This window comes from Mya arenaria, chromosome 15 (assembly GCF_026914265.1).
Source record: "Mya arenaria isolate MELC-2E11 chromosome 15, ASM2691426v1".
NCBI lineage: Eukaryota > Metazoa > Mollusca > Bivalvia > Myida > Myidae > Mya > Mya arenaria.
The window spans coordinates 10,795,164-10,807,548 of NC_069136.1; the positions used below are offsets into that span (position 1 = coordinate 10,795,164).

General features: G+C 36.4%; 1 long non-coding RNA gene and 1 other non-coding gene across 4 annotated transcripts in view; one reads left to right on the forward strand and one right to left on the reverse strand.

Annotated features, from left to right (window-relative positions):
* Positions 1-3,811: 3,811 nt before the first annotated feature.
* Trnal-uaa (transfer RNA leucine (anticodon UAA)) lies at positions 3,812-3,893 on the forward strand. Its single transcript has one exon. It is a non-coding gene; the product is annotated as a tRNA-Leu (tRNA).
* Positions 3,894-10,170: 6,277 nt separating this feature from the next.
* The window catches only part of LOC128219792 (uncharacterized), a 51,415-nt gene continuing 49,200 nt past the window's right edge, over positions 10,171-12,385 (reverse strand). For all 3 annotated transcript variants that reach the window (XR_008258665.1, XR_008258663.1, XR_008258664.1), the window contains 2 exons: positions 11,437-11,572; positions 10,171-10,768 (listed from right to left, as the gene is read on the reverse strand). This is a non-coding gene — a long non-coding RNA (uncharacterized LOC128219792). The remainder of the gene's footprint in view (positions 10,769-11,436; positions 11,573-12,385) is intronic.

The window sequence follows — 12,385 nt, forward strand, 5'->3', positions numbered from 1 at the left end:
GACATCCAACCCCCACTCCATGTAACTTGTTTTGCGAGCTTGATATGTCAATATTGTTCATCAATGATGATACCTTACACACCCAGAAAGAAAACTCTTATGACAAATGGAAATAAACAGGCACACTTGTCATTAAGAATGTTTAAATCAGGTGATGTAAGAAGTGAAGAAATATACGGGTTCATTTCCAGCAAACTTCTTCCAATAAACATCAGAACAGGAAGTCTGAAACATGAAACAATGGAATTTCCTCCATTTAACATACCAAACAGAAATCATGCAATAAACAATATAGTCAATACCCAGTGATACAATTATATTTACTTGTTGCATTATTCATTTGAATTTCCCATTTGAACCACCAGTCTTAATATACGACAGTGAATGAATAAGTGATATATATTCTTGTCATGTAAAATATAAACCATACAAATATTTGATAATTTTTGAAAACTTGTGGTGAACAGATATAGATGACAAAAGCTGATTTCAAGCACATAGTTACTATTAAAGGAAAGTTTACTGGGCATTTTATAACTAAATATTTAAAAAACAAGTTCGAAAAACACTTAACATTAAACAAGAACTGAAACGTCAAAACAGACACATAAAAGAACACAACCTTTTGGTGAGTCTGCTCATTGGCTAATGCAATAGACACCATTTTCTGAAACGCAGAAAGCTCATGGTACCTTTGTTTCATCAACATTCCATAAGCAGTGCCAATGACTGGTACAAGTGCTTCTGCTGCCTTGGTTTTGCCATTTTTTCCTGACGGCTGGGCCACAGCAAGCAAGACTTCAGTAAGGAAATGCTGTTTCATGAGCTGATTAATAAAACCAAGCCAGTTAAAGTCAACAAGGTTTTTGTATTGATTACAATACAAAACACTTCCTTTCGAAGAACTATCCCTAGCATCCATCTTTATGTCATATAGCATCAATGTCCAGACTTCATTGGCAAGTGGTGATGACAGTATAGCCCTAGCTATCTGACGTGAAGTTCCACAACCTGAAATCATGTTGATATCCAAAGCTAGGTCTTAACATCATTATTGTAAATAATCAATAAACATGTAACATGAAGCATTCAATAGGGACTTTAAGCTGTTGTCATATCTACCGGCACCTTTCGCAGAGATTTATTATTCTTTATTGGGTTATTAGCACATTGGCATTTTTAGTAACGGCAAGTTTTGTTTGCTTTTAGGAATGATTTCTTTCCAGATTTTGTTGATTACAGAATCGCAATTTCAAAATTATACTTCCCTTATAAGGAAAGCATTCATTACTCAAAAGTATTGTTTGATTTCATTTTTTGGTATACATACACATCACATCTATCAGGCGAGCTTTCTCGTTTGGTGTCAGCACAGGGTGGTGTCGTAGGTGCTTCAAAGCAGTTTTATGTATCGCCTGTGCTGCATTGCTTGCACCTTCCTTAAAACAACCCAAACAATATAATCCTGAGTTGGGTACAACTTCATTTATTTTACGGCTGTGAAGATTTTAAGTAATTTTTACTTATGCAACCTATACTTAGTCACTATCGTGGCAAAATGTAGCGCAAAGTGTAGTCATGTACTGTGAGGAATAATAGAGAACCCATAGAAATCCACTTGTCCAGTTTGGCTCACCCAAATTTTCAATTTTTAAGATTTTACTTTTCGCCCGACCTTTAACTCAGTAAGATTTTACATTCATGTCAGTTCACTATTACTTGCACACCATTGATAATAATATATTTTTCTCTAAAAAAAAAAGATTGAAAATTGATTAAAACAGCTGTACTTATAAGGTGTAAACTAGATTATGTATAAAAATTAACACTAAACTGTCAAAACATTGGAAACACCTGCAATTAAATAAAATGATACTTGATGACTAGGTCTTAAATTTTGTTAGTGATAATTTGTAGGTACTGCACATCGGATACCTTTAGTTCCTTTTTCGGCTCCAAAAAGACCCAGTCACCATGCTTATGACCAACAGCCTTGAAGAAAAAAATCTATATATAAAGTATTCAAGTATGTATTTAAAAGCATATTAAGTTATTTTTGTATTTTTTATGAGCTTTGAATATGAAAAGAACCTTAACTCTAATGAATAATTTTATTGATCGTCATACAGTATTTCATCAATGGTTATACAATGAATAAACTTACTACAGGGGTATGTATAAATAGTACACAATATTACAAAATAGAAATATAAATTAGCACTTTGATGCTTGTTTCTTTTTAATTTACCAATCACTATTTACTGGCAGTGTCAATGTGGTCTGAGTACTGGCATCTGTTATATACAACCTTTGTGCCAACCTCTTGCAAGAACGCCCTAGATAATTTCAATAACATGTTTTAATCAGCAGTTACCATTTTGATTTTTTTTATAATCTTTAAATTAAATGAAAAAACTACATGCATATTAATTTTGTTTGAATATAGTCAAGAAATACATTTTGCTATATATGCACTTGTCTATTGAATAAAATCCATTCTAACAATTAACTCTCTGACATCACAGTAGCCCAGGGTGTAAGTTTTGAAGCCCTGTGCTACTACAATAGTCATCTATTAAAAATGTATCAAATTATATAGTTAGGCACATTCACATTAGGATTAAGGGTTGTGGACATAAATAAAAGTTAGTTTTAATAAGTGGCCGTCTTTATTTTTCTTGGAAACCCATTCAACAAAAAACTATTGAACATACCATTTCTGTTATGATTAGGAAACATTTTGCTTCTGCACATACATCCCAGTACTGGCTCAAAGATTCTGTGGCTGGTTTGGAAGTACCAAGAACATAGATTTTAAGGTACTCCTTCTCATCACTAGTCAACACGACCATCTGTTTCTTATCACAGCTATTATTCATTTTCACTGCTTGTATTGGTGTCTTCCCAGTGGGGATCTCAACATCCCTTTTCCTTTTCTCAGTCGTTTTTGGTGCGATTTTACTTCTAGCTTTAGAGTAAAAATGGTCTGCTCCAAAAAAGCTGGCTGCCCTTTCATTATCTTGGGTTTGTTTAGTATGTGAATATGGATGGTCCATAGGCATGGCCTGGAAAATAATAATTATTATATTTCTTCTTCCAAGTACTAAACAGTTCTAGTACTAAACAGTTCTGTATCCCCTTTTCCTACATTTGACATGTGTACAATAGAGTCTATTAAATATTTTAGTTATTTCGTGTGTGTTGTTTTCACAGAAAAATACATATTATTGTTCATTAATATTAAATGTTAAAAATAATAAAACACATTAATCTTATAAATTCATAAATGTCCATCAAACATAACAAAAATATGGCACAATTGCAAAGACGAATATCCGAAAAAATACGAAGTCCGAATTACGAACACTTTCACCTTTGTCCAAATATTTCCGTCCGGACAAGAGATCACAAAATAATAGATTTGCCATTATTTTATATACTTTAAAAAATGTTCAAATGCCACTGAAATCTTAAGGTGATCATCAGAATTAAAATAAATAGTATACTTATAGCGCTCACTGGGCGCCGCCATTGTTGGTCTTTGCCTGACCCGATAACGAAAGTGTTGGGGGAAGGAACTCCAGACTACAAATGTACTTGAAGTGTGTAAGTTTGGCGTGTCCGTCGACATATTTGGCCCATATATATATATAGAATTAATAGTGCCTTATTGTTTGTACCCGAGAGTGTAGTGTATACTATTGTAAAATCTCGCCTGTCACATGACGTCACTTTCGCACCTTATAAGGTATGAACTGTTATGCAATAATAGTGTAAAACATATCAATAAATCAACAATATATGTGCACGTGCTATGATGGCCGAGTGGTTATGGCGTTTGGTTTAAGTTCAAATGGGCTCTGCCCGCGCAGGTTCGAATCCTGCTCATAGCGCTTCTTTTTAATGATTTATTTAACTTTCGGTTTTTATTAATTTGCTATCTCAGACAGAAACACTAACGAATATGATTTAAATCAAAATTCAATAATGAAACAACTAATCACAAGTAGACACACAACAAAAACTGTTTTCACTGCCATTAAAATAGCCTTTAACAATAAGTTTTTTTTTTAAATTAGTTTTCCCTGTTTGCTCTACATCACATTAACAACCTAATGGGGGTATTTACCTAGGCACAATAATGAGTTAATAAATTAATAATAAATTCCATTTGATCTCGTAGCGGAAAAGTTCAACACATGAAATATTTCATATTGAAGTCTTTGGTTGAAAGAGCCTGAAAATATCCATAGCTTAAACACATTGCGTTGCAACCATTACTTTCAATGTAATATATATTAACGGATACGAATACGTGGCATTTTGTCAGCCATGTTGATTACATGTATTTGTTTACCGAATAAATGTATCGTAATGCCTTCTTTGTACTTTGACGCGGGGACTGAGTGATCTCCCCTACCATAACATTAAACACACCGCTCAGCATCGTTTCCAATCAACAAATTGGTCTTAGTTGAAATAATATCAAAGGAGAAAGATGATTTCACGATAAATTTAAACTAATATAAAAATATTACAAGGAATTAAATCGATTTCGTTTCACACTCAAAGTGTTGATGAATGCTGTAACTGATGCCTATCTAAGGTAATAGTGTCCCGGGGTAAAGCTAGTGTCAGTGCTGTGTGGTGGCTTCATGATAACATGGTGACCTTTTGTAATGGCCTAGGATGCTGCTGGTGTAAGTATTTTGTGATGGTTCATGATAACATGAGATCATTGTTTTACTGGCCCAGGGTAGTGCTGGAGAAAGTGATGTTTTCATGAAACATATTTACTGATACATGGTACTGCTTTTATAAGTGATGTATGCTGGCCTTAACATAAAATGGGATTTTATATTCTGGCCCAGGATACTACTGGTGTAAGTGCCGTGGCTGCATGATTTCATGTGAACCTTTTATACCGGCCCTGGGTACTGTTGGTGTAAAAGCTGTGTGAAAGATTCATGATAGCTAAGGGACCTTCTATACTGGTAAAGGATACCAATGGTGTGAAAACTGTGGCATAGTGTCATGATTAAATTGGAACATTTTAAAATGGCTAGACTACTGTTTCAGTTAGTGCTGTTAGTGGCGTCAAAATTATATGCGAGCTTTTATGGCTCATGTTACTGCTATTGTAATTGATATGGGAGGTTTCTGGGTCATATGGGTACTCTAACATTTTACGAGGCTACTGCTGATGAAAGTGCTGAGTGGTGGTTTTATGATTACATGGGGATCCTTTACACTGACCAACCCCAGGGAAGTGCTGGTGCAAGTGTTGTATGGTTGCCTCAGGACTACATAAAAACGTTTTATACTGGCTCTTGGTTGTGTGTGCACTCATGATTACATATGAACTTTTTATACTTGAAACGGTCATTTCTGGTGTAAATGTTGTATGATGGTTTCATAATTAATTGAATTATTTATACTGGCCCAGGAAACTGCTGGTGTAAGTGATGTTTGTTGGCTTCATGTTTTATGGGAACCTTTTATACTGGCCCTGCTGTATGAGTGCTTCATGTTTACATGGGAACCTATTATACTGACCCATTGTACCAACGGTATAAGAGATGTGCGGTGGCTTTATGATAACATGGGAACCTTCTATACTGACCTCGAGTATTGTTGGTGTATTTGCTATTAGAGGCTTCATAGTATTTGTGGAACCTTTTGTACTGGCAAAAGATACTACTTTTGTAATTGCTGTGACGCGGCTATATGTTTACATGTGAAACTTTTATACTCGTCCTGGATACTGTTGGTGAAAGTACTGCATGGCTGTTTAATGATTACAAATAACCTTTTTATACAGACCTAGTGTACGTGTGGTGTAAGGGCTCTTTGGATTCTTCATGCTTACATAGGAACGTTAATGTTGTTCCAGAGATTTGCTTCCGCAAGTGCTGTAACACTGTCCCGGTGTAAGTGCATTGATATGGCTTTATGATTACTTGGGACATAATTACATTGGATTCTGTGATACTGGCTAAAAGTGCTGCTGTTGTCAGTGCGTGTGGTTGCCAAAATTCCACAAAAGTGGACACATAAACCGTTTTTCGGCTGGGTCTGGTACTCACTAAATATGTGTAGGTGGACAAGCACCAATACGGTGTTGTAGGGGGCACATACTCCTACCACGCGATATAGTCACTCTACTAGGAACACTCGTTAACATGTTTTAAGAACTTCATTGTTGCCAAAACTCCTCAAAAATGGACACAAGCACCGTTTTCCGGATTGGTCTAGTACTCACTTGAGATGTTTAAGCGGAATACCATCTAATAGGTGTTGTAGGTACATATGTTGTAGGTATACCTATATAGGTCATCATACTAGGAAATATCGTTAAATGACTTTCAAAGACGGCAAAATTCTACAAAAAGTTGATACAAACAACGTTTTCCGGCTTGGTATAGTACTATGAAGAGAAGTTGAATCGTAGTACCACATAGAAGGTGATGTGGGGGAGACGTACACCTACCAACCCAATTAGTTCACCATACTAGGAAAACGCGTTATTTTGTTTAAAACATTTTCAATGTTGGAAAATATTCAAAGTTGGAAAATATTTAACATAGATGGACGCGAACCGTTTTCCGGCTGGGGTTGATACTCAACAGGGAAGTTAACGCGCAGTACCATCTATATGTGTTGTAGGGGACTCGAGCACCTACATCCCCATAATTTTTTTGGGTGGTATCACCTTGTAGGTGATGTAAGACACTCGTAACACTAAAACCCCATATAGGTCACTACACTGGGAAAACGCGTTAACTCGTTTAAAGCACTTTGAAAGTTGGCCAAAATTTCACCAAAATATACACAACAAGAGGTCCAAAAGGGTCTATGCTCTACTGGCATGGCTTTTGTGGTCATATCAATCCAGAGCATGTATGTATGGGTAAAAGGCAACAGACATATGGTTTATGTTTTGTGTTTGGCTTACCTGAAAACGTAGCACGTTCAACATCTGAGCCCAGAAAGTATTGTAAGGAGATTAGTTCCATGAACTATTTTAATATGTGCCAAGTAAAAGTCATCCGACAAAAAAAAATGCTTTCAAAACTGTACTCATAGTAAAAATTTCTGTAGTTTTAAAAGTTAAAAAAAGTTGGTCAAAAGGTCAAAGTCAAGGGGATCCTCGGACAACATTGATCAATTTGAACAAACATTCACAATCAATTGTGCTGAGATGGATGCACGAACACACAAAAAGATTTTCAAACCTTTCCAGATTTATGTTAACCAAACCTGTGAACCCTGGGTGTGGCCAGTAATGACACCAGGTGCATAACTTAAACATTCACAACCAATTTTGTTAAGATGAATGCGCAAACTACAGAACTTAAAGCTAAACAAGAGATGTTTGTCAAACATTATGCCCCCTGAGCGCCAAGTTGCCAGAAATATTTGGACAATTGAATGAAATATGCATGGACTGAAATGACAGCTGATTTGTCATTGGATGCATATGAGGCAGGTCATCTACTGGTCATACCTAATCTTCATGTCAAGTTTGATGACCATAGGTCCGGGAATTGTTGAGTTATCACTCGGACAAGCTTTGGTCTTCCAACAGACCGACCGACATGTGCAAAGCAATTATATAACCCCTCTGCTTCGAAGGGGGGCATAATTAAACTAGATGTTCACTGAAAACTGATACTTCAACTCATGCATTTAGTGACATATAAATTTCTACTGTCTACTATATAAGAAAATAAAATATGGACAATCAGAAAACCTTTTTTCAGCTTACAGTCACACTGACCTTGACCTTTGACCCACTGACCTCAAAATCAATAGGGTTCATCTGCTGGTCATGACCAATAAGCCTACCTAGTATGAGGTCCCTGGGTCAAAGCGTTCTCAAGTTATTGATCGGAAACCGTTTTTCATGTTAAGGTCACACTGACCTTGACCTTTGACCCACTGACCTCAAAATCAATAGGGTTCATCTGCTGGTCATGACCAATACACCTACCAAGTATGAGGTTCCTGGGTCAAAGCGTTCTCAAGTTATTGATCGGAAACCGTTTTTCATGTAAAGGTCACACTGACCTTGACCTTTGACCCACTGACCTCAAAATCAATAGGGTTCATCTGCTGGTCATGACCAATAAGCCTACCTAGTATGAGGTCCCTGGGTCAAAGCGTTCTCAAGTTATTGATCGGAAACCGTTTTTCATGTTAAGGTCACACTGACCTTGACCTTTGACCCACTGACCTCAAAATCAATAGGGTTCATCTGCTGGTCATGACCAATAAGCCTACCTAGTATGAGGTCCCTGGGTCAAAGCGTTCTCAAGTTATTGATCGGAAACCGTTTTTCATGTTAAGGTCACACTGACCTTGACCTTTGACCTCAAAATCAATAGGGTTCATCTGCTGGTCATGACCAATACACCTACCAAGTATGAGGTTCCTGGGTCAAAGCGTTCTCAAGTTATTGATCGGAAACCGTTTTTCATGTAAAGGTCACACTGACCTTGACCTTTGACCCACTGACCTCAAAATCAATAGGGTTCATCTGCTGGTCATGACCAATAAGCCTACCTAGTATGAGGTCCCTGGGTCAAAGCGTTCTCAAGTTATTGATCGGAAACCGTTTTTCATGTTAAGGTCACACTGACCTTGACCTTTGACCCACTGACCTCAAAATCAATAGGGTTCATCTGCTGGTCATGACCAATACACCTACCAAGTATGAGGTTCCTGGGTCAAAGCGTTCTCAAGTTATTGATCGGAAACCGTTTTTCATGTAAAGGTCACACTGACCTTGACCTTTGACCCACTGACCTCAAAATCAATAGGGTTCATCTGCTGGTGATGACCAATACACATACCAAGTATGAGGTCCCTCGGTCAAAGCGTTCTCAAGTTATTGATCGGAAACCATTTGGTATTCCGACCGACCGACCGACAGACAGACAGACCGACCGACCGACATGTGCAAAACAATATACCCCACTTTTTTTCAAAAGGGGGCATAAAAATGGCCTTTGGGCTTTCAACAAGAACAAGGCAGAGTAGTTCACAAAATCAGCTGCAGAAGCAAAAAGCAAATTGTCTCTCAAAATCCTAGACTTGCAAATTAAAAACTGAAGACTGTATCGTGTTCACAACCAATTGTTTACACAATAGCATTTTTTTATACTATCAAGGGCCATAATCTAGGCATGCATGGGCGGATCTGGCTGGTTTTCGAAAGGAACCCAGCTCTAATGGATATCTAAATACTGTACAAGTTTCATCGAGATACAATCAAAACTGAAGACTGCATCGTGTTCACAAGCAATTGTTTACAGACGTACGAACGCACGACCGCACGGATGCACATACTACGTACACATTACCATCGCCTTTGGCCAGTAGAGCTAAAAACCGTTTTCCGTTTAATACTTACAAGAGAAATTTAGGCTGAATTCCGAAAAGTAAGTCTTGTATGGGACACCTCACATACAACCCAAATTAAGTCAGCTCACTGGAAAATCCAATTACTCGTTTTTTAAGTTGGCCAAAATTCCATATAGGTCACTTCACTTCAAATATTTAACAAACACACAAAAACCGTTTTCAGTCTAGGTCTGGTAATCACTAAAGAAGTTTAGGCGGAGTATCGGCTAGGAGGTGTTGAAGGAGACACTTACACCTTCTACCCCGATTAGTTAACCACACTAAACAAACCGTTAACTCGTTTAAAAAACTTTTGAAGTTGGCCAAAACTCCTGAAAAATAGGCTGTTATACTCACTAGAGAAGTTAAGGCGGGCTACGACCTTTAATCTGTTGTAGGGGACTCTACACTACAACCCTATATAGGATACCACACCGGGAAAACACGTTCACTCGTTCGAAGCATTTGTTTAAGTTGGAAATATGTATTTGGATATACACTATCGTAGATTATAGATAACTCATTTTATAAAGGGCAAATTTTGAGGAATTAGTTAAAAAAATGTTTGAATAAGAATTCAAAAAGGCGATATGCTATAATTAAAATAGCTTTACAAAAAAGCCAATTTATTTTATAGAATGGTATCAATTAATAAAAATCCCCACTTCTCTCTGTATCTATTTCAACTTCATTTTTTATCATGATATCTGGCTAAAATGGTATTTATTAAAACACCCTGTTTTTTGCATAATGTAACATTAAACATAATGTTTCCCCATTTATTTGTTTTGCTAAACTCCTTTTCATATGTATGCAAAATGACGACAAAACGTTAATATTTGTCATAATATTGTTCAACTAATCTAAAGTACCCATGGTAACTATAAACATAAACATTTTAATGTCGACATATTTCACCACAATTTTAATATACGTATTTGAGTTTGGTAAAACACTAGTATATTAAAAATACTGCATTGAAGCTCCTTCAGATTATAAATGCATACACATGTACAGAAGCATCAAGAAGATTATTGCTCGATGAAAATTAGATAACATGTCAGGGCTCAACCCAACACACAACTTCGTATCAATCAAATGCAAGTTCGGCAAATAAAGTTGTCATTTCACAGTTCTCAGTCCTATCTTTAAAGTGATGGTAAGACTAAAGGGAAGTTGAATACAATAATGGTTGACATGTTTGTAGACCACAAGTTATCTTTCACTATCGCATGATCTGTTAGTCTCTTGTTGTCCAAACAACTAGATCATAACACTCAGTTCTTGTAAGGTGAAGCTGTTCCTGAACCTGGTGCCAGTAATTAAATGCTTGCTTCACAGTCATCCTTCCAGCTGAACAGTTCTGAAAAATTCACAACATCATCATCATCATCATCTTAATACTTTGATAAATGTTTTGTGTGTGATTATTTGTACAAAAATTGATATATGAAGAGGTAGGCACACACACAATATTTCAGTGTAAAATTGTAAGTACGTTCAGGATCACTTGAGCCTAGTTAAACACATTGACCTTGAATATTTGCTCATTGCTATAAACTGATTCGTAACAATAATTAATAACACAATTCCTTTTAATCTTGGTAGGATAGGCATGCCTCTGTAATGGTAATGTTCCTAGCTGTAAAAGGCTCAAACCCCCTTGCACAAATCCAAAAGAGGTCTTCCAAGAAGATCAGATACAAGTAGCCATATGCCTGCTCAAGTAAGACAAATCATGTGATGCAAACTTTCAGGCTAATGTATTAAAACAAATAAGGGTCATCTCAAGCTTTTGAATGTGTATAAATCGATAAAATAAGAAATTATAATGATGGTGATAGCCTCAAAAGTATGGAATACAAGTTCATTATATCTCGAACAAAGTTGCAGATAAACTAAATTTAATCCAATTTCAATACAAATGACACATTAGCTAGGAAATATATAAGTATGAAACTCAATTGCACTGATATTACAGTAGGCAGACTGTTTTAAAACTTATGATAAATTAAGTTTTTGTACAATTACCTGTCTGCACAACTGTTACTACTTCGGTTTTACATAACCCATCAAAAGTCTTTTCTTGGGTAACATCCCACTGAATAGGAGCCATTTTTCAAGACTGTAGGTACCCAGTAGCCTCATCTTCAAAGACACATTCAGACTGGAAAATATAGCATGGTAAACTTTCAGCCATGCTGTAAAAATATCTTTTAGAAAATAAGTTTTTTTAAACATGCAGGACAGCATATTTGGTTAACATCTTGAATTTAATGAACAGTTTGAACAACGTAAAGTGAATAGGAGCCATTTTTCAAGACTGTAGGTACTCAGTAGCCTCATCTTCAAAGACAAATTCAGCCTGGAAAATATAGCATGGTAAACTTACAGCCATGCTGTAAAAATATCTTTTAGAAAATAAGTTTTTTTAAACATGCAGGACAGCATATTTGGTTAATATCTTGAATTTAATGAACAGTTTGAACAACGTAACGTTTTGCTTTGCTCTGTAGTAAACTGATTATTAGAAACGAAGATTCGTTGGCAAAATTAATGAATATCTACAATATCAATGCATAACAAGAAACGCCGCAATGCGACGAAACCAGGTTTTAAATGATTGACAGAAGAACTTCAGGCTGTGTCTGTTTTTCTATTTTTAGTAACAGTGACATTGACCCTAGGGACCCCAAATGCAATCCATTGAAAGGTATCCATAAACTCTTCCTTAATACCAAGTAGGGTCAGGATATGTCAACCCTAACTTAAGTTATTCAGTTTCAACAATTTTTCTATTTCTAGTAACAGTGACCTTGAATCTAGGGACCCCAAACGCAATCCCATGAAAGGTCTCCATAAACTCTTCCTATAGACCAAGTTCAGTCAAGATATGTCATCCCTAACTAAAGTTATCCAGTTTCAACGGTTTTTCTATTTTTAGTAACAGTGATCTTGACCTTGACCCTAGGGACCCTAA